At 36.8% G+C, this 27,299-nt stretch overlaps 1 long non-coding RNA gene across 4 annotated transcripts in view; it reads right to left on the reverse strand.

The window, feature by feature from the left end:
• LOC125163386 (uncharacterized) overlaps positions 1–27,299 on the reverse strand; it is a 125,900-nt gene that overhangs the window by 59,458 nt on the left and 39,143 nt on the right. For 3 of the 4 annotated variants that reach the window (XR_007151435.1, XR_007151432.1, XR_007151433.1), the window contains exon 5: positions 14,326–14,408. The exons of the other annotated variant lie outside the window; for it this stretch is intronic. This is a non-coding gene — a long non-coding RNA (uncharacterized LOC125163386). The remainder of the gene's footprint in view (positions 1–14,325; positions 14,409–27,299) is intronic. 4 annotated transcript variants of the gene reach the window in all.

A 27,299-nucleotide genomic window follows, 5' to 3' on the forward strand; every position in this document is an offset into this window, starting at 1 on the left:
ATAGCTCACACTTGGTCATATTTGATGTCTGGATTCACAGCCCTTTCATTTTTAATGTAATTCGTTACTTGGCTTTCTATTTTATTTCCTCCGGTCTTCACTCAGAGACCAGGATTTCTATCTTTTTAACTTCAAAAATTTACCAATTATGACAATGCCAAATATATCAAAGTGTATAATTAATGACAACTTCATCTATTAGTGTGGTGTGTGTGTGTGTGTGTGTGTGTGTGTGTGTGTGTGTGTGATATGTTTTGGTTTGGTTCAAATCTGAATTTTGGTGGGGGCTGTTTTGACAACTTTGGAATTTATTTGTGGGGTTTTTCAATGAAATGATCTCTATATAATTATGCTTATGAGAAAAGAAAAAACACCACAGATTAATTATCACAGATTCTGTTAATTCTGAAATGAAAAAAAAAAAATTTGCTATCCTTATATTTGGGAAAAAGTGACCAAATGTAAGGTGAGTATACATGACAAAAGTGAACTTGGCCTTTACTCCATCCCCTGAAGTGCACAGAGGAATACTAAAAATGCTAATAACCTGTCACTGCTAATCCGGCAAAGCAGCTACAGAAAGAATTGTGCTAAACAATGTAAAAGGTCCAGCTTTCTGTGTTGCCTGTCACATAAAGAACAGAAGATAGCCAGCAATATGGAAATGGGGATAAGAACATGAAAAGAAGCTGAAGTTCAACCAAATGGGCACTGACAAAACCATGGTGATCAAACCATTGAGGGCATATTTAAGACTGAGATGACTTATCTATTCTTTGATTAAACCATGTTTATGGATTACTCTGTTACTGTATAGAAACTACAAGTGAGCCAAACTCTCTGCCTTCAAGGAGTTCACGGTCTATGAGGGAGAAAGAGGCACAAACCCAATCCCAGGAGCAGAGGGCTATAATATAATAGAGAGGTGCATTCAGGCTTGGACATGAGTGCAAGTTCAATTGTTCTCCCAACCTGTGAGGAATGTTTTTTCATATTTTCTTTTTGGAGATAAGTGAGGGCTATGGACTGAATTGTGCCTCCCCCCAAATTCCTAAGTTGAAACCCTAATCCCCAGTGTGATAGTATTTGGAAACAGGGCCTTTGGAAGGTAATTAGGGTTGGATGAGGTCATGAAGGTGGGCCCTTATGATGAGATTAGTGCCCTTGTGAGAAGGGACACCAGAGAGTTCTCTCTCCACCACCCCCTTCACCACCTTAAGAGGACAAAACAAGAAGGCAGCTATCTATAAGGCAGGAAGAAAGCTCTCACCAGAACCAGCCATCCCGGTACTTTGATTTTGTACTTGGAGCCACCAGAACTGTGAGAAAACGAATTTCCATTGTTTAAGCCACCCAGTCACGGTGTTTTGCTATGGCAGCAGAGCTGGACAAGACAGAGAGCATTCTTTAAAAATTAGAAAGAAAAATATTGAAGGAGCTAGAAATGAATATTCTGATGAGTGAACAGAAATCTAATTATCAACCTAGTATGCAAGTGAAGAAAGGAGAAAGAACTTCAGACTCCCTAAGAGAAAGCATGTCATGTCCTTAGATACTAAGACAGTTCAGGGAGAGAAGGACTTCATATTAGTTGGCTACTTCCCACCAATAAGCACGAGCCTGGAGGCTCTGTGGTCGCAGCACACACTGGAGAACTAGAACTAGAACTAGAACACTGGAGAAAATCAAAAGGTATGCTATCTTCCGAGAGGAAGGGTGTAAGAACCAGTCTTGTCATAGCCAGAACCACCATGATGTGCTCTCCAGGAGGACAGCCTCCAGACTCATGCAGGCACAACCTCCCCAACCCTGGCCACAGCTCATCAGACTCACTGGCCACTGCCAACCCCCACCTACGAATATGGAGATGAAGGAAATGACAGAAACTCCTAAGCACAAATAGTGGTTTTATCACTTCTGTCACTTGATGACCATGACTACAGGGAAAAAGAAACATGGCAGGAACGGAGCAATGGTCTACATATGTGACATGAAAGGAAAAGTATTTGGCTTCCTGGACTTTGGTCTTTATAATAATACGTGTTCCTGCTAAAAGATTAGGTACCACGAGGGGCGCCTGGGTGGCTCAGTCGGTTGAGCGTCCGACTTTGGCTCAGGTCATGATCTCACAGTCTGTGAGTTTAAGCCCCGCTTCAGGCTCTGGGCTGACAGCTCAGAGCCTGGAGCCTGCTTCAGATTCTGTGTCTCCCTTTCTCTCTGCCACCCCCCCACACTCTGCTCTGTCTCTCTCTGTCAAAAATAAATAAACATTAAAAATTTTTTTAAAAAAAGACTAGGTACCACTTACATAAATCGAAAGAGTGTATTTGTCCAAATACTCTATGACCTAATCAAAGATTTTAATGTGAGAGGGAGGAAACAATGACTGGGAAGCTATAATAGAACAATATTGAAGTTATCAAGCATGTGATGCAAAGAAGCATCAAAATGCAAATATAACCTAGTATATCTCACATGAAAACTAATTAAGACAACATGTTGTCTCATATTTGCCCTACACAGAACAACTACAAAGCAAACAGATTTCTCCTAATGTTAGAATGTACAATCACCCCCAGGAAGACCAATTCAGAACTCAAACTCCCCAGAAGAGAGTTCTGAGAGGCAGGTCTATAATCACAAATCTGGTAGATGTCCCATGCCACCTAAATCATGTGAGTCACCAATAAGTACAACTAGGGACAGTTAAAAACAGAATGATAAATTCAGTGCAATTAAATTCCACTTCAGTTAAAGAACCTGGACGTTTTCTCCATGGAAATGGTAGCAGGGTACAGGAAAAACACTCTGCCAGAAACTCCAAATGTAATATAATCTTAAGTATTTGAATCTTGTGATAAAAGCTGCCTCTTAAAGCTCACTATTTGCTAAGTATGCATTCAAAATATGAAGACAAATGTAATTCTAAGATGAAATAAGTTTGGTGTGATTAAACATAATAATAATACCATATCTGGAGAACCCAATTTAAAGAGAGGACTATAAACCATTTCATTATAACTTAAAATGGTTCATCATTGTTTTCATAACTCATCACTTTAAATGTAATGTGCAAGTACTGTACATGAGGATGATTTTTGTGGTTAAATTTAAAGGCATTTTATGGGGCTCCTGGCTCACCCAATCTGTAGAGCATGTGACTCTTGATCTCCAGGTTGTGAGTTTGAGCTCCTCACTAGGCATGAAGATGACTTAAAAAAAAATTAAGGCATTTTAAGTAACACCAAAAAGATGCTAACTTTAAGTAGTAAAATATTAAGAAAGGAAAAATTAAAGTGTGACATGGTGATATGTCTATTCCAGGTAAGTAATGGAGGGAAAAAAATCTGAAAATTATGGTATCACTAGAAGTCTGCCAGATAAAAGTAGAAGACCCCATTGTTCACCTGCAAAATGACCCAATCTCAAATACATCCATGCAAACAAGTGGGAAGAATGTTATGTAATTCACTTAATCTCAGTAACTTTATGATTTAGATACAATTATTATCAGCATTTTGCAGATGAGGAAATCAATAATCAGAGAGGGGAACCCTTATGCCAACAATTACCAAAAAAAGAAAAAAAGAAAGAATGAATGAAGGAGAAAGAAGAGAAGAGAATTGAAGAGAAGAGAAGAGAAGAGAAGAGAAGAGAAGAGAAGAGAAGAGAAGAGAAGACAAAAGAAGAGAAGGGAAGAGAAGAAACCCATGGAGCAGCCAGGGTTTGTATCCAGACAATTCAGCTCCAGAGTCTGCACTCCTAACTACTCTACTAAGCTGGAAAGAAATATAGGGCCTAGTAAGTAACAAAATGAGACCACAAGAGCTATGTCAGAAAACCCATAGTTCAAAGAAAAAAGGTGTCAAGAATAATGCCAGGAATTGATAGTTTTCCCTTTTCAGAGAAATTACTACAGCCTATACTATACCCATGCATGGCATACACAGATTACTTACTGAGTATAGAAACATAAAGTAGCAGAACCTGTGATTAATTGCCATGGCTTGAGAAGGATATTCAAAACCATAAATGCTGATTCCAAAATGTGGAGGGTTTTCAAATAACAGTCCTCAAGAATGTGTGTTACTTCAAATTTGTACATATCTACTCTGACATCAACAGAAACTACATAGCAAGACAATTCCCCAGTCTGAACCTGCTGCTGAAGAGCAACTCCAGTAGGCACTACATTACTGAAAGGCTAAATGTAGAATTGGAGAAGTTCAGGAGCCTAATTCTTTGTTCTCCCAAGTTCAAGGGGAAGAGTAAGCATTCATTGCCTGAGAGTCATGGTTGTACACGTGTATTTTATTGCTAGCCTACTTAATTTCATCTACCTTCCTGTATCATCATCTTTTGTAAATTCCCTATGGGCTGCAACACTCTCCTACTAACATTCATTTAGATCCTTACCTTTGGGAATTTGCTTATAGCACCCCTCATCTAAACTACTTCCTACTTACATTTGTTTATCCAGTTCTGACCCAGCCCTCAAATATAGTTCCAAATTCTATCCTATCTTTTTTTTAATTTATTTTTTATTTTTTAAAATTTACATCCAAATTAGTATATAGTGAAGCAATGATTTCAGTAGATTCCTTAATGCCCCTTACCCATTTAGCCCATCCCCCCTCCCACAACCCCTCCAGCAACCCTCAGTTTGTTCTCCATATTTTTGAGTCTCTTTTGTTTTGTCCCCCTCCCTGTTTTTATATTATTTTTGTTTCCCTTCCCTTATGTTCATCTGTTTTATCTCTTAAAGTCCTCATATGCGTGAAGTCATATGATTTTTGTCTTTCTCTGACTGACTAATTTCACTTCATAATACCCTCTAGTTCCATCCACGTAGTTGCAAATGGCAAGATCTAATTCTTTTTGATTGCTCCATTGTGTGTGTGTGTGTGTGTATATATATATGTGTGTGTGTGTGTATATATATATATATATATATATATATATATATGTATACCACATTTTCTTTATCCATTCATCCATCGATGGACGTGTGGGCTCTTTCCATACTTTGGCTATTGTTGATAGTGCTGCTATAAACATGGCGATGCATGTGTCCCTTCGAAATAGCACACCTGTATCCCTTGGATAAATGCCTAGTAGTGAAACTGCTGGATCGTAGGGTAGTTTTATTTTTAGTTTTTTGAGAAACCTCCATACTGTTTTCCAGAGTGGCTGCACCAGCTTGCATTCCCACCAACAATGCAAAAGAGATCCTCTTTCTCTGCATCCTCGCCAACATCTGCTGTTGCCTGAGTTGTTCATGTTAGCCATTTGGACAGGTGTAAGGTGATATCTCATTGTGGTTTTGATTTGTATTTCCCTGATGATGAGTGATGTTGAGCATTTGTTCATGTGTCGGTTGGCCATCTGGATGTCCAATGGAGATGGAGAAGTGTCTATTCTTGTCTTTTGCCCATTTCTTCACTGGACTATTTGTTTTTTGGGTGTTGAGTTTGATAAGTTCTTTGTAGATTTTGGATACTAACCCTTTATCTGATATGTCATTTGCAAGTATCTTTTCCCATTCTGTCGGTTGCCTTTTAGTTTTGCTGATTGTTTCCTTCGCTGTGCAGAAGCTTTTTATTTTGATGAGGTCCCAGTAGTTCATTTTTGCTTTTGTTCCTCTTGCCTCCAGAGATGTGTTGAGTAAGAAGTTGCTGCGGCCAAAATCAAAGAGGTTTTTGCCTGCTTTCTCCTCGAGGATTTTGATGGCTTCCTGTCTTACATTGAGGTCTTTCATCCACTTTGAGTTTATTTTTGTGTATGGTGTAAGAAAATGGTCCAAGTTCATTCTTCTGCATGTTGCTGTCCAGTTTTCCCAGCACCACTTGCTGAAGAGACTGTCTTTATTCCATTGGATATTCTTTCCTGCTTTGTCAAAGATTAGTTGCCCATACATTTGTGGGTATCTTAAAGTCTTCTATGATGATTCTGAAAATGATTTCTCCTTCCTATGGATTTAATCAAATTAGTAGTCAATCATATGTGAATCTATAGTTCACATTTGACCTTTAATTAGGTACCTCATAGGGCAGTTGTAAAAATTAAATTTGACAGTGAAATAATTAATGTGAAGTGTTCAGGACAGTTTGTGGCATATAGTAAGTATTCAGTGTTAGCTATTATGTTTATTTCTGATTCTTTTCATTTTATATTATTTAGGCTATTACTAAACTATGATTTTTATTTAATTTCATTATATGTATACTTTGTCTTTCCAATAAGGATAAAAGCAGTATTAACTCTAGACTTTCCCAAAATTTCCAAAACTCCTAACATTGTACTGAACAAAGAATGTATTGCCAGGAAATATTTAGATGGTTAAAAACAGGACACTAAACTTGTTAACAAATACTACCTTTTTATGCTCTGCAATTTCTGAACCATGTTCAGGTAGTAAAACAGGTGGGACTATTCTTATCAAAAGATTTATAGTACAAAATAGTTGTTAAAATCTCTGTCAAGGCAATAAACTGCCATTCCAACGAATAACTAGGTGGTCTTGACCTTAAGATCTCATGTGAGCTATAAATTCTTGGGAGAAGGTGGTTTATAGTCAACCATCAATCTGCAGACATGTTTCCATATAAATTTCAGAAGGCTAGTGCTGGCTCACAAATTTCCTTGTCAGATGTAGTCCATAAGATTCTAAAACCCTAAGGAGGCAGACACATCGACAATGTATATGTTTGTGTTTTAGAAATATCATTTTGGAAGCAGCTTAGAGAAAATGAATTGTTTGTGGAGAGGTGGAAAACAAGGAAAGCCTTGGAGGCTCCTATAGGAGGCCAGATGAGATGCTCTGAAGACTTGATCTTAAACAATGCAAGTGAGAACCCAGATGTCTGAAACATACTCTCTCTTACACCTTTCCAAATACTGCTTTCTCTGCACTCAAGTCCCCCTACTGTATAAAGCATTCCAGAATCTGGATTCTGTGAATGTCGTGAATTCTACCATGGCTGAGGTCACATGTTCGCTATCACAGATCTCTTATTTTTTCTCACAGCTTACAAATTAATTTATCATCCTTAGGGTTCATTGATATTACTCAAAGCACAATCCAGCACTCTGAGAATTGCTATTTGATCTTTTCTCTCTACATTTTCATCCCAGATTTCTTTTCACTTACTCTTTCCTGGAAGGTAAGATGGAATTAATGAGTAAATAAAAATGCAAGGATAATATTCTACTCTGCTAGTTATCAAACAATTTAGGGTATAATTATTTAGGTGTTCAGCAAAAAAATAATTCTTTTCCAATGACAACCAATGCTTCCAAAGGTAAAGTAAAACTGGTAAACTCATATCTTCTGAAGACAGTGCAAACTGTTTGGAAAACAAGTCATAAAAAGCTATAAGGAACCCCATCCCTTTGACCTTGTAATCTCACCTGTAGAAAATTATCCTCAAGAGGTAATCAAAATGGAGGAAACTCTTTGCTCACAGAATGTGCTCATTGCAACATTATTTAAAATAGGCAAAAATTGGGAGCAGTTTTAATGATTGGTTAATTACCTATTGTATGATAACATAGCACCTTGTGTTTTTCCTTTCTTAGCGACTAATTTGTCTCTAACAATACCTAGCAAATTTTTCTAAGTAAATGGAATCAAGACAAAGGAAAAATAAAGTAAAAGCAGAGGTGAAGTTAGCATACAAAATGGGTGTGAACCCAATTACCCAAGGGTAATTGCTATTGCTGAAAATGACACTGTACAAAGATATGATAATAGTAAGTGGTAGAACCCAGAGATGCCCCCAGATAGTCTGCTCCAGAGACTGAATGTTTACCACTTCCTTCTACTGCCTCCCCATTGTTTGCCCCTCAAATTTTTCACCATTTAAAAATACGATAGCTCAATGAGATTCTGAATGCCAGACAGAAATCCCCATTTACTGTCATAGAAGGACTAACTTTAAAACGTTTCTTGGGGCGGCTCAGTCAGTTAAGCATCCGACTTCAGCTCAGGTCATGATCTCACAGTTTGTGAGTCTGAGCCCTGTGTCTGGCTCTGTGCTGACAGCTTATACCCTGGAGCCTGCATTGGATTCTGTGTCTCCCTATCTCTCTGCCCCTCCCCCACTTGCTCTCTCTCTTTTTCTCTCTCTCTCTCAATAAATAAACATCTAAAAAAAATTTAACTCCTCTAGAAAGTAATATTTATCAAGAAACTTATTGTTCAAGGGGTGCCTGGGTGGCTCAGTTGGTTAAGCATCCGACTTCGGCTCAGGTGATGATCTCGCGGTCCGTGAGTTCGAGCCCTGCGTCGGGCTCTGTGCTGACCGCTCAGAGCCTGGAGCCTGTTTCAGATTCTGTGTCTCCCTCTCTCTCTGACCCTCCCCCGTTCATGCTCTGTCTCTGTCTCAAAAATAAATAAAAACGTTAAAAAAAAAATTTTTTAAAGAAACTTATTGTTCAAGAAGTTATCATTCACTTCTAAAAATCTACTACCTAAAAAAAAATATGACATGATGAGGAATTATGGTGAATTTCTTAGGTGTCATATGATAGAGCTGCTATAATTTTAAGAGATTACTTATCTTTTAGATGTACATATTGACATGTTAATAATGTCTGGAATTTGCTTCAAAACAATCTGGGGCATAGAGTTTTGTAGATAAAATAGCTTTGTCTGTGAGTTTTTAATTGTTGAAACTAGATGATGATTAGATATTCATTTTACTAGTCTTCCTTCTTTTATATATATTTGACATTTTGCAAGATAAAATGATGAAAATCCATCAAAGATACACATTAAGATCTGTGTGCAAGGATGAGCATTACAGGGAAATCATCACATAAATTGTAGTATATCTTTATGCTCAAGTTTATGTAGTCATTAGGAATTCTTACTTTCAATGGTTTATTAATGATTTAACAAAAATGTTCATAATACAACATTAACTGAGGAAAGATTTGTATAAATATGAAAACCCTGTATAATATGGATTGGGGGAGGAGGACCTTTTTCAGAGTTAGAAAGAAACATATCAAAATATCAACAATGGTTATCTCTATATAGTCATAGGCTATATTTGTTTGCTCTCTCAAAAGTTGTTCTGTATTTTCCAATATTTCTACCATGACAGTGAATCAACTTTTATATTCAGCAAAAAGTCAATGTCATTATGGGATCTACAGAGCAAAAGAAACCTGACTGTGAGGGAGCAGAAGAGTCTCAGGAGACTATATTTTGGTGTCCTTACCATTAGAGCCCTAACATCGTAAAGCCTGGGGCACTGTCCCATTATCCACCTGACTGACTGGCCTGGCACTTCCACACCTGCTGGCATCCTGGAAGTGGGGGCTCCTGGACCCAAACGAGACCTGCCTCACCAAATGTCCTCAATCCACGTGCTCTGCATATTGGACCAATATGAACAGTGGAATAATTATAAAAAGAAGTAAAGTCATGAAAGTCATGAAGTCAAGAAAAATGGAGGTATACTATACATTATGTACAGACATAAATGGTACTGTTTCTAGGCATCTTAATAAAATAGAAAAATTATTCGAAATGCATTAAAAAAGGACAAATTGGGGAGAAGACTTAGTAAATGTCAAAGGAAGATGTGAATCTTCCATTAGTTTCAAAATTCTTGAGGTGAATGAAAGTGAAAATGCAACACTTATAGGATGCAGGGAAAGCAGTTCTAAGTGGAAGGTTTACAATGACAAACGCCTACATTAAGAAAATAAATATCTCAAATAAACAACCTAATTTTACAATTCAAGGAGGTAGAAAAAGAAGAAGAAACTGAGCCAAAAGTTAGCAGAAGGAAGGAAATAAATATCAGACCACAAATAAATGAAATAAAGAACAGAAAAATAAAAGATCAATGAAACTAAGAGCTGGTTTCTTTAAAAGATAAAGATACAATTAGCAAACCTTTCGCTGGACTCACCAAGAAAAACAAAAAGAGACAGTGCTCAAATAATAAAATAAGAAATGAAAGGGAGACATTACAACTGATATCGTGGAAATACAAAAAATCATAATAAACTACTATGAACAATTATGCACCAATAATTGGCCAAACTAAAAGAAATGGATAAATTCCTATAAACATATAAACTACCAAGACTGAATCATGAAGAAATAGAAAATATGAACAGACAAATAAACAAGTAAGGAGATTGACTAAGTAATCAAAAACCTCCGAATAAAGAAAAGCCCAGGGCCAGACGGTTTCTCTGGTGAATTCGACCAAATATCTAAAGACTAAATACCAATCATTTCTCAAGCTCTTCCAAAAAACTGAGAACAGAACATACTCAAAATCATTTTATGAGATCATCATTATCTTGATACAAAACCAGTTAAGGACACTTACAAATAAAACTATAGGCCAATATCCCTGATTAATATAGATGGCAAAAATTCTCAACAAAATAACAAACTGAATTAAATAACACATACAAAGATCATACACGTTGATCAAGTGGTATTTATACCTGGCTTGCAAGGATAGTTCAACATCCACAAATCATTAAATGTGATACATTAATATAAAGAAAAATAAAAATCATATTATCATATACATATATGCAAAAAGCATTTGACAAAATTCAACATCTTTTCATGATAAAACTTTTGAAGAAATTGGATACAGAAGAAATGTATCTCTGCATAATATAGGCCATATATGATAAGCCCTTGGGTAACTTCATACTCAACGGTGAAAGGTTCAAAGTTTTTTTTTTCTAGGATCAGGAACAATAAAAGTGAGCCCATTCTCGCTACTCCTATTCAACACAGTACTGGAATTCCCAGCCAGAGCAATCAGGCAAGAGAAAGAAGTAAAAGGCATCCAAGTCAGAAACAAGTGAAATTGTCTTTTTTTGCAGATGATATGAAAACTCTAAAGACTGCCCTTCAAAACTCTTAGGTCTAATAAATGAATTCAAGAAATATGCATGATACAAAATCAAAGTACATAAATCAATGGCATTACTATATACTAGCAATGAAATATCTGACAAAGAAATAAAAATCCCATTGACAATAACACCAAGACAATAAAATACTTAGGAATAAATTTAAAGGAGGTGAAAGGTCTTTACACTAAAAAATATAAGACTTGGCTGAAAGAAATTGAAGAAGACACAAATAAATGGAAAGATATCTCATGTTTGTGGATTAGAGGAGTTAATATTATTAAAGAGTCCATACTAACCAAACCCATCTATAGATTCAATATAATCTCTATCAAAAATCCAATGGCATTTTTCACAGAAATATAAAAAAAGTCCTAAAATTTGTACGGAACCACAAAAGATACCAAATAGCCAAAGCAATCTTGAGAAAAAGAGCAAAACTAGAGGCATCATACTTCCTGATTTCAAACTATGCCAAAGAGCTATAGTAATAAAAATAGTATGGTATTAGTATGAAGAAAGACACATAGATCAATGGAACAGAATTGAGAGCCCAGAAATAAACTCCCACATATAGAAGTCAGCGAATATTTGACAAGGGAGCCAAGAATATCCAATGAGGCAAAAATAATCTCTTCAATAAATGGTGCTGAGGAAACTGGATGATCACATGCAGAGGAATGAAGCTAGACCCCTACCTTATACCACTTACAAAAATTAACTCAAAATGGATTAAAAATTTAAATGCAATAAACATTGGGGTACAAGTGACCCTATGCATCAGCACTCCTGCATCCCTTGGGTAAATTCCTAGCAGTGTCAATGTTTATAGCAGTACTTTCAACAATAGCCAAATTATGGAAAGAGCCTAAATGTCCATCAACTGATGAATGGATAAAGAAATTGTGGTTTATATACACAATGGAATACTATGTGGCAATGAGAAAGAATGAAATATGGCCTTTTGTAGCAATGTGGATGGAACTGGAGAGTGTTATGCTAAGTGAAATAAGTCATACAGAGAAAGACAAATACCATGTTTTCACTCTTATGTGGATCCTGAGAAACTTAACAGAAGACCATCAAGGAGGGGAAGGAGAAAAAAAAAAAGTTAGAGAGGGAGAGAGCCAAACCATAAGAGACTCTTAAAAACTGAGAATAAACTGAGGGTTTATTGGGGGTGGGAGGGAGGGGAGGGTTGGTGATGGACATTGAGGAGGGCACGTGTTGGGATGAGCACTGGGTGTTGTATGGAAACCAATTTGACAATAAATTTCATAATAAATAAATAAATAAAATTTAAATGTGAGACCTGAAACTAAAACTCCTAGAAGAAAACAGAGCAACAGGATCTAGACCTTGATCTTGACAATAATTTTTTGGATATGACAACAAAAGCACAAGCCACAAAAGCAAAAATAAACAAGTAGGACTGAATCAACTAAAAACTTATGCACAGCAAAAGAAACAATCAACAAAAAAAAAGGCAACTAATGGAACGGAAGAGAACATTTACAGACCATCTGATAAAGGGTCAATATCCAAAATGTATATGGAACTCACAGAACTCAATTGTAAAAAAAAACAAAAAACAAAAAACAAGCTGATTAAAATGGGCAAAGGATCTGAAAAGACATTTTTCAAAAGAAGATACACAAATGACCAACAAGTACATGAAAACATGCAAAACATCACTCTTCATCAAGGAAATGTAAATCAAAACCACGAGATATCATTTCACATCTGTTACAATGGCTATTATCAAAATGACAAAAGATAAGTATTGGTAAAGATGTGGAAAAACAGAAACCTTGTGCACCGTTGGTGGAAATGTAAATGGCGCAGCCACTATGAAAACCAGTATAGAGGTTCTTCAAACAATTAAAAATAGGACTACTATATGATCCAGTAACCCCACTTCTGGGTATATGTCCAAAGGAAATGAAATTACTACCTTGAAGACATCTGAACTCCCATTTTCATTGCAACATTACTCACAATAACCAAAACATGGAAACAACCTAAGTGTCTGCTAACGGATAAATGGATAAAGATGTGGTTTGTATGCATACAATGGAATTATTCAGCCACAAAAAAGAAGGAAATTCTGCCATTCATGATAATATGGATAAATCTGAGGGCATATGCTGAGTGAAATAAGTAAGAGAGACAAATACTATATGATATCACTTATACGTGGAATCTAAAAACATTGAACTCACAGAAACAGAGATTAGATTTGTGGTTGCCAGGGGTGAGGTTGGGGAAAATGGGTTAAAGTAGTCAAAGGCACAGATTTCTAGTGACAAAACTAGTTCTCAGGATCTAAGAGTGACAATAGTTAACAACAGTGCACCATAAGGGCACCTGGGTGGCTCAGTCAGTTAAGTGTTTGACTCTTGATTTCTGCTCAGGCTCTGATCTCAAGGTCATGAGTTCAAGCATCATGTTGGGCTCTGTGCTGGGTGTGAAGCCTACTTAAAAAAAAAAAATCAAAGAAACAAAAGTGCACTGTATACTTTAAAGTTGCTAAAATAATAAATCTTTTAAGTTCTCACCACTTAAAGACAAAAGGCAACTATGTGAGGTGATGGATGTGTTAACTTCCTCCTGTGGCAATCATTTCACAATATACACATTTATCAAATCGCCATGTTGTACACCTTAAACTTACACAATGTTATATGTCAATTTTATCTCAAAAACTCTGGGAAATACATAATAAATAAATAGGTCTGTAATGCTGTGGGAGGGGGTGGTGGAAACAGTTTAGGTTGAAGGCTTAATAACTGACAAGAGAACAATGTGAATTTTGCCCTAGTTTAAAAATTCCCAGTCCAAAATCTTTGCCCTTCATCCTCATTTATATTCATAACAATATCAAACGGAAGCTCCTTGCCAAGTACTGGTGACTGGGCACATCTGATTGTCATGTTACTATAAAGGACATCATGTAGAAGTTGTTCATCCAGAACATCCAGCGTGCTTGCCGGGCATTAACTTTCAGACAGTCTGAATATTTTCTAAACGCTGGATTCATCCCTGGATTTAGAGTGGATAAAAAAAGCCCTTGTCCCAAATGATTCTCTGGCCTTTGAACATGTGAACTCAGTCAAAAAAGATTTTTTTAAGTCTAATCTCAAAAGGGTAGCTTCAGTAAGAATATGAACTTACAGCACCTCTCTTGCTAGGTGTTAAAAAACTTCACGCTCTGTCTCTACCAAATTGAAACAGCTCCTCCTTATATTACAGTTCCTCAGCTCATTGGAATTTGTTCACATTATATCTGAACACCATTTAAAATCATTAGATCTGTATGTAAAAATCATTCTAATTTTTGTTGAATCCTCAGTTTATAATCTTATTTCTTTGGCCTCAGAATTTGTCAAGAAATCTATAATATCCATAGAAACTTTTCTCACTTACTTTACAAAAATTCTTGTTAAATAAATTCCAATCTTCAAAGAAAATTTCCATTCTCTTTATCCTCTTCAGAAGCTTCAGACATCCTATAATACACATTACAATATAACTGTGCACAATTCTGAAGAGTGAAGCTTTAATTCACCTGATAACTGCTGTCCACCAAAACTCTTATGTATCTGTGTATCAAATAGAGCACAAAAATATGTTGATTTTGCCAAAAGGCTTCAGGTTGAATGATCTCATTTTGTGGGTGATGTTTTCAAATACTGTCTTGAAGCCTTTCTACAGGAAGGAAAAGAGGACAAAAACAATTTTAATTATGGTTAAATTTTTAAGTAAAAATGAGAATCTCAGAATCTAAAATAAACATCCTTCTTTGTCACATGGTGTGAGTTACAGGGAAAAAAGAAATATCTGAATCAGTAAATTAGTAAGAAAATCTCAGAAACATACTTTGCTTCACAAAGCCCAGGACCTTTAGAAATCATATTAGCAAAATATTTATTGAGTGACTACTATGGTCACTCAATAAGACTCATAGACCAGACTAAGCTGGTCTATGCTTGGGACACATCAATAAACAAAGCATGCAGGGATCCCTGCCATCAATTAACTGACTTCCTATTGGATCTTTCTTTGGAGGCACAACCTCCCTAAATTTCCCAAAACCTGACTGCTTTCTCAGTCCATATGTGAGAATGTCGGTCCAACTTCTACACCCAGGCAAAGGAATCTTTATTCTTCTGACAATTGCATTATTGCCATTCTTCTTGCTGGCACACTGTGGTTCATACCCTTGATCCCAGTTCAATAGATGATGCTGACACTAAATTGGATTTTGATGCTAGTCAGCTGGGTTGATATTCATTTGGTTACCACACAGGCATCAAGTGGATCTTGAAGAGAAGATAACCCAACTCCCTCTGAATTAGAACAAGACAGAGCAAGGCTCTCTATTGCCTGAATTTCCATAGTTGCCAATTCTCAGTCTACCCTAAGGGGTCAAGTCCAGAAGCACTATGCTTAGGCACAATCCTTGTGTAGACCTTGAGATTCTAAACCCCTTCCCTTCTAAGAAATATGCATTCTCAAACATCAGGCAGGGGCTCCCCTTCCATCTGGGAAATACCAAGAATCTGATTATTCCTCTCTTCTTAGAAAATAAAAGTATCCTCTTCAGCCTCTAGAAGGCATTACACTATTCATTCATTCATTCATTCATTCACATCCAATACTTTTTTACCACTACTCTGTCAGGTAGTGTTCTTAACCCCAATTGCCTCTGGGAAGACCCTTTGTGGAGGAAGCAGCCTTTATACCTACAAAGCATAACAAGATGACTTTCTGACAGTTCTCTCCCTAGAATAAAAGGAAAAAAATAATAATAAATGGGACCTATAACTGGGCATCCTATTACATATATGAGTGTATTATAAATAACAAGGGTATCTAAAATTTTTAAATATCCAGGTGATAATGAAAACAGTGACCATGGAAATAATTATCAATCCCTTTATAAAAATATATTATGAAAATTATTTTAGGAAGAAAACATACCTGAATTCTGAAATTACCCAGCACTACAGGTGTTTGGTTATTATTGTTTTGTTTTGTTTTTTCAAAAGCTCATGTAAATTATTTCTATCAACATGAAAAAATAAACAAATAACAACAAAATTATTTGATCCATACTCATTTTTAAAGAAAACTTTCTGCTTAGGACAAGTCACTGACCTGGAAGGTTAGAAAAATCCAATCCAGGCTTAGCTCCTGAATATACTTGACCATGATTCTTGTGGCCTCTGAGTTCAGGACACTCTCTTCTGTGAACCTCCTTCCTCCTGGCTTTAATAGTGCTGCCCGTCACAAGGACTTCTGCATCATACTATCTGTCTCCCTGTGGCTTCAAACCACTGGTACCAAATATTATATTTTTGAGTCATATAATTCCTCTTCTCTGTGTAACAAGCCCTGAAATATGTGAAGTTTTGAATCCCCAATTTTCCTCTTGCAACTGTGTTCAATTATTCTCCTACAACTGTTCTCAAATGGCATCTTTTCCAGTCCCTTCGTAAAAATAAGTCAATACCAGAGCACCTGGGTGGTTCAGTTGGTTGAGTGTCCAACTTCGGCTCAGGTCATGATCTCCCAGCTTGTGAGTTCAAGCCCGGCATCTGAGCCGTCAGCACAGAGCCTGGAGCCTGCTTCAGATTCTGTGTTTCCCTCTCTCTCTGTCCTTCACCTGGTCACACTCTCTCTCTTTCTCTCAAAAATAAACATTAAAAAACTAATAAGTCACTATCTTTTGAACATACTTCATTTGTCTATAGGATACCAATACTCTTAATAAAGACACCAATACTCTTTTTATCTGGAATTTACACTTTAAGAATGTTCTTTAAGGAAATAATAATCTGGAATCTGAGTAAATATTTATCTATCTTATGTTCATCACAGCATTATTTACAGTATTTAAAAATAATAGTATGGTCAGTATACCTATCTGATTAAACTTACATGTTAAAGAAATAACTTAAGAGTATTTGAATGTTCACTGCATGTTGCCAAGTGGGAGAAAAAGAGATTACCAAAATACGTATAATAAAATCATTTGTGTGTATCTATGTGTGCATAAACTCGGAAGAATATATAACCCATGTTAACAATGGTTCTAATTCATGAGATTATAGATGATTTTTACTTGATGTATTTTTTTTGTACTTTCCAGATTTTCAATAGTGAAAATACACTACTCTGTAATGGAAACAAATAATGTTATATTTTTTTAACGTATTGCCCAAAGCTGAAAGCAAATCCAAAGGTGTGCCCCAATCAACTCACAGCCAGTGGAATACTGCCATCACCTAATCCACTTGCACTAATACTGCATATATATTGATGACTTTGCAGCCACATTAAACAATTGATTCATTTTGAGAATATTCTTCTTTATAGCCTCTAAAACATTTCACAAATATTACCATTAAATCTCTCACCTTGTTCTTGAACATTAGCTGTTTTGTTTTAATTCCTAAAATTTTTATTTTTTTATTCTTAAAATAAGTGACTCCCATTATTGCCATCTTGTGCCCCCCATTAGTCCCACGGACCCTCCACCATGCCCAAAATGGCACATTCAGCAGAGGCTCCCCCTAGGACATTCCCAGAAACTGATGAAGAGGTGGACCTGGATCTGAGCAAGGTGATCACCAAGATGTTCAGAAATCAGGACACCAGAGTGGAGGCTGCTGAAGACGTGTGAGACAAAACTTTCTATATCACACAGAGTGTGCAGAAATTAATGATAATTAAGTGGAACCTCTCATCATGATCAATAATGCAAAATTTGCATTGTCATCCACAGGGATATTCCCATATGCCCAATAAGAATATTTTTAAGTGAGACATGCTCCAATTTCTGCAAAACTTGTAACCAATACAATTTCAGTAACAAAGCAGATATGCACCTCTCAGTTACAGAGATTTTTAAAAAATAGTCATGTAGATTGTTTATGTGCAGAACTTATAGTCTGCGGTGGATTCAAGAAAATACAACAGAGTAGAAGAACTCTATCATTGCTTTCCCTCATGAAGGCAGTTCCAAAAGTGTTACCTAATTGCAGACAAACAGACTTAATGCTGAATTTACTTTGATTCACAAAGAGAGAAAGAAAGCCAATGGGATGGATAGGGTGGTTTGGTTTAATGTTAAAAAGTGTGTGACTATCCTCATGAATGCCAAGCCTGGCACTGTAGCCAATATACCACATTTTAGACAGCTACTCTTGGCTGAAACCATGAAAGTTTAAGATATTCTTACTCATGGACTCTTCTCTGACCAGCTATTTCTAGAACAAATAAAGCTGACTTTGAGGCTGTCATTGTCAAAACTACAGTTCCCGGAGAGGACAAGATGAAACTTGTCCTCCAAATTTTAGGTTGTTGCATTTTAATGATCTTGATGAGACAACCTAGAACACACAAAGGTGAATCTGTGACTTACCTATTTAGCTGTGTCCCACTGTAAAATATTGTGTTTTGAACCATCGTACTAATATTATAACATAATTACATGTCTTTTAACAGTATAATTATACATGTTTATAAACATGTGTTCTGAACTACTCTATCCTGGAATATTTTTGCTTGTTCTTGTTTTGATATGCTTCTAATGTTAAGACTCTACGATACTAAAGCAAAAAAATTATACAGTTCTTGGTATTTATCCATTTCAAACTTCTTTACTGTTTGGTTCATCTCTCTGCCCATGTTAAGACCTCTTTCATCTGATTCCATCATTTAGTTTCTTTATTAACCTTCTTAACTCTCGTCACTCACAAATTTAATGAGTGTGTCCTTCATATCTTTATCCAAATCCCTAATGAATGTATCAAACAGAATATGGGCCAGGATAAAGCCATGAAACTTACCATCAGAAAGCTGTCATCAGATAAACACCTTCTGGCTGAAGGTGTTCAACCAGAAACTCATCAAGCTAGCGGTATTATGATTTAGTCCACAATTTTCCCTCTGTGTGATATCATATGATATCAACAAAAGACTTTACAGAGGACATTTGACTTTTTCAAAATATTAAAGTGAACTTTTGTTTCACACTTATACCAATGAGGTCAAAAATTTATTAAACCAGGGGTGCGGCTCCTGGCTGCCTTGGTCAGTGGAGCATGTGACTCTTGATCTCAGAGTCATGAGTTGAGCCCCACGTTGAGCATGGAGCCTACTTAAAATAAAATAAAATGGAAGTTGATATCAGAAAATATTTTTTTTAATTTATTAAACCAGGGTAAGCCCAACCTGAAGAGTAAAGAGACATACTCAGGGCTCCTGTGTGGCTCAGTTGGTTAAGCGTCTGACTTTTGGTTTCATCTCAGGTCACGATCTCGGGGTTCATGAGTTTGAGCCCCGCATCAGGCTCTGCACTGACAGTGCGAAGCCTGCTTGGGATTCTCTCTCTCTCCCTTTCTCTGCCCCTCCCACTCTCTCTCTCTCTCAGAATAAATAAATAACTTTAAAAAATAAAAGAGAACTACTCGAACTTGGTTACAGTTATTATCTCAAGTAGAAAAATTTATCACCCAATGCATTCACTTCCTGACTTGACATTTCACCATAGATCCATGGTATTTCTTCTGCCCCATAAATAGGAATCAGAGAGACCAAGTTTAATTCATCTCTATTTATTCCACAATGCCTAGCACACAGTTTTATTCATAATACTGTGGAGTCTACTCCATGCCTTTCTAAGGTCAGGATGCTCTTGCCAAAACAGAAGTTTCTGTCACCACTTATCCCCCTAGAAACCCAGCGGTCACTTGAGTTTACTATTTCCCATGGCATTGCAGAGAGAAACATATAAACAGAGCAGCTAAAATATGTGTTATTCTCAAGGCATGGGGCATAACACTGATTCCCCACTCAACAGATGATGAGGTAACTGGCTAAAAAGATCTCTAGGTTTAGGCAGGGAGATATTGCTACTAATACGCCGTCGATATTTTAGCTGTTGATATTAGCTGTAGTTGACTTTGAATGAAACACAATAATGCCTCCATTTAATAACAATAATGACCCCTTACCTTAGACCACTGGTCCAGGGCTGCACAGCTTGGACATGTGACTGGTATATCCATCCAGGAAACTGATCACCAGCTATCAGACTGCTCCTGGGGATGGATTCAGGCAGCCCCTAGCCTTTTGCTTATTTTTCTTGTGCTTCAGTGCTCTCTTTCTGCTACACCTAAATTCTCATTATCCCTCCCACACAAAAGTCTCAATCTGCCCCTTTTTTTCTGACAGTAGAACTCAATGTGTCCCCTCTCCCTGAAGTATTAGGAACACAGAACGTATTTATCCTTTTGTAAGTTAGAAAATGCATATTTTTTTAAAAATGTCCAGCTTACACTCTCTGGTGGATAAAGAGATCCTTTACTATGTCTTGGGTAATTTCCATTTTCCCCAAAGATTCTTCTAAATGCATCAGGAACAAAGATGAGGAAAAACATAAGATGAGCCTGTGCTACACACAAAATGCAAACTCAAGAAACGTTCTTTCAGTGCATGAATCAATGACTCAGTACAGGTTATATAAGATATTTTGAATGTAGTGATTTCAGAGAACTATGGATGGAAGTTTAGGCATGCTACACTGCAAGACACTTCTTAGAAAAGAAAAGCGAAGATTTTAGGACCTACAAAACAGTGAGATGGACAGATTCAGGAATTCTCTCCCTCAATAGACCAGGGAGTTGAGGCAGGGGAAGGAGGCTTAAGCAGAGATCATAGATTAGCAGGAGACTGGCACAAATATCAAAGAAGTATGTTCAAGTGCAGAGGAAAGATTCAGAAGAGTTATAAATCATGTGCGAAGTCTAAGCCTGAAGAGCTAGCTGAATCCTACGGCTAAAAACAGGTGCAAGAGAGCTCCCTAGTGTTCCCACGCAAAAATGCAGCTCCACGTCCAGCTCCGCGTGCTTCTCCTGCCCGCATTGCAATGACGGGTGCTCTCCCAGCCTTGGTGAAACACACCTTTCGGTGGGCACCAAAGCAGATAGCGAGTTGTGGTATTTAGGCACTCAGAGATGTGTTTCACCCGTCCCATTTCGTAGCCCACCCGCTCTTTTTAGAAATAGAAAAACTGAATTCAAAAGAGAAAGCAACGTGCCAGAAAGAGTAAGCAAGGAGAGAAATCTGAAAAAACCGATGGGACCAGAACCCAGGACGACCTATCTCGCTCGCCCTGAGCTTTTTCTCTTTACTGAGCCACCTCCAGTACCTTAGTTGGCTTTTCAAACTGGTCCACGATAGATCAAGAAAAAAAAAAAAAAAAAAAAAAAAAAACGATTAAAAGGCTCTGGTGTAGCCATACTGCTTTCTGAACAACTACTTGTATCTACCAATTATTGAATCTCTTGTATGTGCTATCCACTCTAAGGAAGATGTGAGAAATAGTACCTCAAATCCTTACTGCCCTAAAATTCAGACATTATTACACATAAATTTTATGTAGAAAACTAAAACTCAGAGAGTGTGGGTCATTTACCCACACACATTTCTAAATTGCAAATTTAAACCCAGGTCTGTCTCCCAAAACTCAGATGGGTCCCATTAATGCCCTATCGCCTTTCCGGACCTATTTCAGTGTGAGAAAATTGGTGTAAAAGAAATATTTCACTGTGAACATTTCATTATCTCTTTATTAGAGTTGTGTTTCCCTCTCTGAGTAATTCTACTTATTTCTTATCCTCCAAATCAGTATATATCAAGTATCATTTCAACAAGTGTTATGATTTTATTAGCATTTCTTTTTATACTTATTTTCAAATAAAATAATATTTTCTCTCAAGTAAGGCCCCCTAGTTTTCCAAAGAGGTATTAATTTATTTATATCACCTAAACTCACAAAACCTTTTAGTGGCACAATCGGACCAAAAGTACATATTTACTCTGTACTTCTCTGCCCAATTCTTTCTATATATCATGACTGTTATGCGACTTTTTTGTCTAGTCTCTAATTTTTTACATAATGTGGTTCCACTTACCTATATAACCAAAGTGCCAGATACAGTGTAAAATAATTATTTATTTATTCCAGCAATATTTATGTATTACCCCAGATGTTCCAGGCACTAAGGAAGGCACCTAGTTTTGGAAACAAAAGGAAAGGAGAAAGAAAGAGTGGTTGTCCTCAAGGAGTTTACCAGTTCTGGGGGAGGGACAGACCCATATGCAATGTGATGGATATTGTGATAAATCTTCAACGGGTAATAAGAAGACGTAGTGAAATAAATCCAGGAAGGACACTCGTAATAAGTTTCAAAGGGGTAGGTGAACTTTGAGATAAATTATTCATGTATCCTTTGTTCCGGTAAGTCATCTTTCTGGGTCACCTCCCCACACATACTTCTTTTACACTTCCTTATGCAATCATCACCTCTCCCTTCCTCCTACTCACTCTGTTCCTACCCAGTCATATGCAACAAATTGCCTCAGTTATACTTCATAGTGTTTCAGATATTCCCTAGCAGTTCTGATCTCAATTTTTAACACCACACTATTTAAAGCAGACAGCTTCTGTAACTGCTGTAATATGGCATGGGTTTCAAAAACAAAAACAGAAACAAAAACAAAACAAAACAAACAAAACAGATTCTATTTAAACAGAATCAAATAAAGCCCAAAGGAAAATCCTCATCCATCTCAGAACAAGTCGCAAACAGAGTCACCCTGCAACGGAGGCATTGCTGACCACAGCAACTCGATGCCCCACTGGCACGTCACAAGTAAGATCCAGCCTCCCTGAGAAAGACTCCATATGCTTCTCTGAATAAAAACAGACACACATTAGACACTTTCTCTTCACAAAAACACAGCTGCATAGCAACCAGCCTGGAACAACCAGGGGGAAAAAAAGAACACCCAAATGCCCTGTCAGCCAAGTCCATCAAGTCAAACCTGGAAATAATGTAACGTGTTAATGAAGCTACTCCCACCAGCACCCACACATCCAACAACAACAGCCAAAACAAAACCTTAGAACCTGTCAAGTGAGCGTATTTTTCTATTGTTCAATAAATCCCACTGTCATCTAGATGCTAGCTGTTTACATGGACTAATGCCATGCTTACATAGCCAGTTTTAATTTCAATTATCGCCTATTTGCAAATGCACTGAAGAAATAAAATACAAATAGATCATCCTTTTGTTTTAAAATTTTCATAATAATAAAATTCACAAGATACATTTCTGTCCTCCTTCTCCTAGATGTCATTAAAGCAACTTTTTTTTAAACATCTTGTTCCGGGTTTTAACATTCCCCCCACCCTGTTAGCTAAGCAAGCTGTTTCTCAGAGTTGAACATAAAACTTCAGTCAAACACTGTGAACTTAGGTGCCTAAGTTTGAGATCTTGTAAAATAACAGCTTCTAAAATTATTAACTCAGAAGTTGGCCAACACTCTTCTAATTACCATATAGCATTTTCTTCTGCTTAAAAAAAATCTGCATGCCTTATAAATATCTTTTACACACATAATTCTATTTTTTCCCAGCTTTATTGAGATAAAATTGACAGAGAACTGTATAAATTTAAGATATACAATGTGGTGATTTGATATTCATGTGTATTGCAAAATGATTACCACAATAAAGTTAGTTAACATATCCATTACCTTACCATTCTTTTTTTGTGTGTGTGTGGTGAGAACTTTAAAAATCTATTCTTTTATGGAGCACCTCAGTGGCTCAGTCATTAAACGTCCAACTCCTGATTTCTCACAGTTGTGAGATCAAGCCCCATGACGGTCTCTGGGCTGACAGCATGGAGCCTGTTTGGGGTTCTCTCTCTCCCTCTCTGCCTCTCCTCCACTTACACACACACACTCTGTCTCTCTCTCTCTCAAAATAAACAAACAAACTTTTAAAAAATCTATTGTCAGTATGCAATAGAGTATACAAATAACTAATAATTCTCAAGTATACAATACGGTATTGTTAACTACAGTCATTATGCTGTATATCCCCAGAACTTACTCATAACTAGAAGTTTATACATTTTGATCACCTTCAACATTTCCCCCAACTCCGCCCCTGGCAACCACCAATCTAATCTCTGTTTCTAGAAGTATAATGTTTTTAGATACCACATGTGAGTGAAATAATTCAATATTTATCTTTATCTGACTTATTTCACTCAGCATATGCCCTCAGTTTTATCCGTATTGTCACAAATAGTAAGATTTCCTTCTTTTTGTGGCTGAATTCCCTTGTATGCAGCAAAGTACATCTCTCTCCATTAACCCAATAACAGGCACTTAGGATGTTTCCCTGTCTTGGATATTGTGGGTAATGCGGCAATGAACATGGGGCTGCAGATGTCTCTTCAAGATAGTGATTTCATGGGATACCTGGGTGGCTCAGTTGGTTGAGCATCCAACTTCGGCTAAGGTCACTATCTCACGGTTCACGGGTTCAAGCCCCGCATTGGGCACTATGCTGACAGCATAGAGGACAGCAGGCCTGGAGCTTGCTTTGGATTCTGTGTCTCTCTCTCTGTGCCCCATCCCAGCTTGTGCACTTGCGCTCTCTCTCTCTCCCTCTATCTCAAAAATAAACATTTTTTAACAAAGTGATTACATTTCCTTCAGATATATACCCAGAGGTGGAATTATAGCCCTATCTCTAATGCTTGTGGAACTTCCATACTGTTTCTCACAGTGGCTGTACTATTTACTTCCCTACCAGTAGTGCGCAAGGATTCCTTTTCCTCCACATCCTTGCCAACACTTAGCTCTTGTCTTTTTGATAACAGCCATTCTAACAGGTGTGAGATGATATGTCACTGTGATTTTAACTTACTTTCCCTGATAACTAGGAATGCTGAGCATGTTTTCATGTACCTGTTGGCTATCTAAATGTCTTCTTTGGAAAACATATCTTTTCAGGTCCTTGGCACACTTTTCAGTTGGCTTGTTTTTGGTTTTGGTTTTGGTTTTGGTTTGCTATTGAGTATGAATTCCTTATATATCCTTTTGGATATCAACCTCTTAGATACATGATTTATAAATATGCCCTCCCATTCCATAGGCTGCCTTTTCATCTTTTGATGGTTTCCTTTGTGTGCAGAAGCTTTTTAGTTGTGTAGTCCCACTTATTTTTGCTTTTGCTGTTTATTTTTGTTGTTATAACCCCCCAAAAAACTCATTGCCAAGAACCATATCAAGGAATTTTTCCCCTAAGTTTTCTTTTAGAATTTTTATAGTTTCAGGTCTTACATTTAAGTCTTTAATCCATTTGAGTTAATTTTGGTGAATAGTCTAAGACAAGGGTTCATTCTTCTGTGTATGATTATCTCATTTTCTTAACACCATTTATTGAGGAAACTATTCTTTCTCCCATTGAGTATTCTTAGCTCTTTTGTCAAATATTAGTTGACTATACATTCAGGGGTTTACTTCTAGGCTATTGATTCTGTTGCATCGGTCCATGTGTTTATTTCCATGCTAATACCATACTTGTTTGCTTATTAAAGCTCTGCAGTTTAGTTTGAAATCAGAAAGTATGATTCCTCAAGTTTTGTTCTTCTTTCTCAAGATTGCTTTGGCTGGTCAGAGCCTATTATGGTTCCATACGAATTTTAGAATTTTTCTCTATTAGAAAATGTATTGCGGGGGGGGCACCTGCGTGGCTTAGTCGGTTGAGCATCCAACTTCGGCTCAGGTCATGATTTCATGATTTGTGAGTTCCAACCCCGCATCAGGCTCTGTGCTGACAGCTCAGAGCCTGGAGCCTGCTTCAGATTCTGTGTCTCCCTCTCTCTGCTACTCCCCCACTGACACTCTGCCTCTCTCTCAGAAATAAACATAAAAAAATTTTTTTAATGTCATTGGAATTTTGATGGGAATTATATTAAAGCTATAAATGGCTTTGGGTAGTATGGACATTTTAACAATATTAATTCTTCCAATCCCACGAACACAGGATATCTTTCCATTTATTTGTGACTTCTTCAGTTTCTTTCATCAGTTTTATAGTTTTTAATGTATCCATCTTTCACCTGCTTGGTTAAATTTATCCCTAAGTATTTTATTATTTGGGTGTTATGGTTAATGGTATTTTTTTACTTCTTTGTCAGATACTCACTGGTAGTATACGAGTGCATTTAATTTATGTACGTTGATTTTTGTATCATGAAAATTTGCTGAATTTGTTTATCAGGAGTTTTGGGGGTGTAGTCTTTAGGATTTTCTACATGTAAGATTATGTCATCTGGAAACAGACAATTTTACTTCTTTCTCTGATTCGGATGCCTTTTCTTTCCTTTTATTGCTTGATTTCTCTGGGTAGAACTCTTAACAGTATGTTGAATAAAAGTGGCAAGAGTGGGCTCACTTGTCTTATTCCTGGTCTAACTGGAAAAGCTTTCAGCACTTCACTGTTGAGTGTGATGTTATCTGTGGACTTGTCATATACGGCCTCTATTATGTTGATCGTGTCATTTTAATTGTGTGTCACATTTACTTATTTGCATATGATGAGCCATCTTTGCATCTCAGTAATGAATCCTACTTAATCATTGTATATTATCTTTTTAATGTGCTATTGAACTTGATTTGCTAGTACTTTGTGGAGAATTTTTGCATCTATATTCCTTAGGATTGGCCTGTAGTTTTATTCTTTGTAATGTCCTTATTTGGCCTTGAATTACAGTAATGCTGACCTTATAAAATGAGTTTTGGAGTGTTCCCTCCTCTTCAGTATTTTGGAAGGATTTGGAAGAGAAGTTTTGGCATTAATTCTTCCTTAAATGTTTGGCAAAATTCACCAGGGAAACCATCTGGTTCTGGGCTTTTCCTTTCTTTTCTTTTTTCAATCTCCTTAGTCATTATTAGTCAGTTCAGATATTCTATTTCTTCATGATTCAGTCTTGCTAGGTTGTATGTTTTTAGAAATTTATCCATTTCTTTTGATTATCCAATTTGTTAGTAAATAATCACTTATAGAAGTCTCTTTTGATCCTTTGCATTTTGGTGATATCAGTTATACTGTTTCCTTTTTTATTTCTGATTTTTTTATGAGTCCGTGTCTTTTTTTCTTAGTTAGTCAAGTTAAAGGTTTGTCAGTTTTGCTCATCTTTCCAAAGAGCCAACTCTTAGTTTTGTTAAAATTTTCTATTGTTTTCTTATTCTCTAAATCATTTACCACTGCTCTAATCTTTATTATTTTCTTCCTTCTGCTAACTTTGGGCTTAACTTGTTCCTCTTTTTCTAGTTCTTGAAACTACAAGATTAGGTTGCTGATTTGAGACCTTTTTTCCCTTGAGATATGTATTTAGAGTTATAAACTTTCATCTTAGAACTGCTTTTGCTGTGGAGGAGCCAAGATGGCGGAACAGCATGGAAGTATTTTTCGTGTCTCATGTCCATGAAATACAGCCAGATCAACACTAAACCATCCTGC

Source organism: Prionailurus viverrinus, chromosome B1 (genome assembly GCF_022837055.1).
Source record: "Prionailurus viverrinus isolate Anna chromosome B1, UM_Priviv_1.0, whole genome shotgun sequence".
Taxonomy (NCBI): Eukaryota; Metazoa; Chordata; class Mammalia; order Carnivora; family Felidae; genus Prionailurus; species Prionailurus viverrinus.